Below are 2786 nucleotides of genomic sequence, written 5' to 3'. Positions count from 1 at the left end.
GATGAGGTCACAGGAGGGGAGGAGTCAGGGGTCACATGATCAGGGGCCTCAGTGGATGCAGGACTCTGCTGTGCTGGTTGTCATGGTGCTGGATGAGCTGAAGTTTATGTGTGGGGTCAGGAGGGGTTTACAGTGTGGATGTAGCAGAGCCGCTCACTGCTGTCAACAACGTGGTCACAGTATTACGCCACTTTTACGGACTCACAATAAAACATACAAAAATGAAACCAAAATGGATTTTCCTGGGAAATATGTTAAGGAACATTCTTTCCAGGGTAGTGACTTGTATATAAGGCAAAATAAATAACCAAAAACAAAAATACTCCTCCACACCTTCGGCTATGTTCACACACAGTGTTTTTGATGCATTTTTGCACTTTTGCATTGCTTTCAACTGTGAAAAATACATTCACCAGTAACTAACATTTTACAACCTTATCTGGCCATGTGGTGTGTGAGACATGATCAGACACATCCATACAGTGCTGAAAAGACATGGGAACAGCATGGGGAAGACCCCTGGAAGCATCTCTGACTCCCAGGTCACTGCCTAAAACCATGGTCATCAGACGTGATTCTATATTAATAATACAGACATTTTTGGCAACGCGACAAATATTAAACTCCATTTAAAATGGGCAAGGCGCGTGGCAAGGGAGGGAGAAGTGGACATGCACGCCGAGGCCGTGGGCAACATGAAACTGTGCCTGTGAGGGAGCAAAACAGGCACCCACATCATGTCAAACTACCTTCCTGTCCCAATTTCTAGGGGGCCGCGTAATACCACTCTTGAAGCCAGAGCAGTGTGAAAAGGTTGTTGGTTGGTGTTAGGAAAACTAACACTTCCTTACTTTAGGTAAGGGTACGGTGAGAATAGAGAGGAAAACAATCTTGAATTGTGTGGATAAAACAAAAGCTTATTTAATGTTCATTCAAAAGTGGTTACAAAAATGAAGAAAAATAGTTCATAGCACAAAAAAAGAAGTATTAGGTTAGAAGAGGGAAAGGAAACAATTATAGGTTCTTACGTATCTAGAATAGAAGCATGATCCGTGTTGGAGATACTCAAGGAATGAGTGATCTCCCCCATTCATGTCCGGCTCTCCTTATATACCATCTCGCCTCATAGACATACATTGGAGAATATTTTTATAGTTTCATAACGCAATATGGCGACTTGCTGATATATTAGTAGCTTCTACCATATTAGAATAAAACTAGTAACTTGTGACATATGCATTTTGGCTACGTGCACATCACCTCATGTTGGTATATTTTAAACATATGGCTAGTGACCTTTAATGATCATTAGTTATCTCCAAATAACCCATATAGACAAGAGTCCTATAGGTTTGACAAACTGAACAGGTTTCTACCAAGGTCCCAGAATAACTCCAGTCTTTCTCTATATTTGAATCTAAGCATGGTTAGAGCCTAAGCATGTTAAAGCTTATGTATATATATTTTTCTATCATAAGAAATTCATATTTTACAGTCCCCCCGATTATGATTTAAAAAATATCATAATCAATCCTAAACTCATTCTCTCACCATTCGTATCACATTCATTCTTTATTCTGAAAACCTTGTATCAACATCTGTATTGAATGTCATCTGAGTTCCCAAAAACTTCTAAATTAAAAATTCACTCAAAAAGTTTTATTTTTTCTTTTTAACATTTCTCTTAAAATATCATCCTACTTTTTCATTTCTGTCTTTATTTTTTTTGTATATTTTCTTAATTTTACACATGATAAAAATCTGATTAATAATATACAGCTAGATCAAAATAAATATGATTATGATTGGATTTGTTAATACATTTCCTGCTGACATTTTTGCTGAAGACTGTGACCAACTAGTTACTGATCTTCCTAGATTTTTCCACCAATTTGAGCCTGACATACTTGTCCACTCATGTTCAATATCATCTAAATGACCTTGTTCATGTCCAAATACAATTTCAGCTTCTTTTAATTGTTTTGTTAACAAACCCTTGTCTATATTTATCTCATTTGTCCACATATCCCAAGGGAAATTATTTATTTGGGACAAATTGAACTGTATCGGAAGGATTTTCAGATTTCTTGTCCCTATTGATGTAATATTAATACTTCCTTCCTTCTTGTAGATAGTTTTCACATTTCCCTCGATACAATATAAACCTATTGTCAGATTTTCAGCATGTACACAAGATGAGAAGAATGCAGAAACAACTTCTTTTTCGGACATAACTTGGAAACAAATTTTGTTCAAGCTTATTGGGGTCAACAAGTCATGTATCGTGTGCACATTCTCAACTCTGGCATGACATGAGGTATGATTATGGAAACATGAGTTATAAATGACTTTATCCTGTCCAGGTAGACACATTACCTTAGAAACAAAATGTACATTGGCTACGGAAAGTATTCAGACCCTTTTAAATTTTTCACTCTTTGTTTCATTGCAGCCATTTGGTAAATTCTAAAAAGTAAATTTTTTTAAAGTCCACTCTGCACCCCATCTTGACTGAAAAAAACAGAAATATAGACATTTTTGCACATTTATTAAAAAATCCAAAATGAAATATCACATGGTCATAAGTATTCAGACCCTTTGCTCAATATAGAGTAGAAGCACCCTTTTGAGCTAGTACAGCCATGAGTCTTCTTGGGAATGATGCAACAAGTTTTTCACACCTGGATTTGGAGATCCTCTGCCATTCTTCCTTGCAGATCCTCTCCAGTTCCATCAGGTTGGATGATGAATGTTGGTGGTGTAAGGCAGCGCTATTCATCATGCTG

The sequence above is a fragment of the Phyllobates terribilis genome, unplaced genomic scaffold (genome assembly GCF_046119375.1).
Source record: "Phyllobates terribilis strain yellow unplaced genomic scaffold, ASM4611937v1 Scaffold_285__1_contigs__length_2463970, whole genome shotgun sequence".
NCBI classification, from domain to species: domain Eukaryota; kingdom Metazoa; phylum Chordata; class Amphibia; order Anura; family Dendrobatidae; genus Phyllobates; species Phyllobates terribilis.
This window is presented reverse-complemented; position numbering follows the sequence as displayed.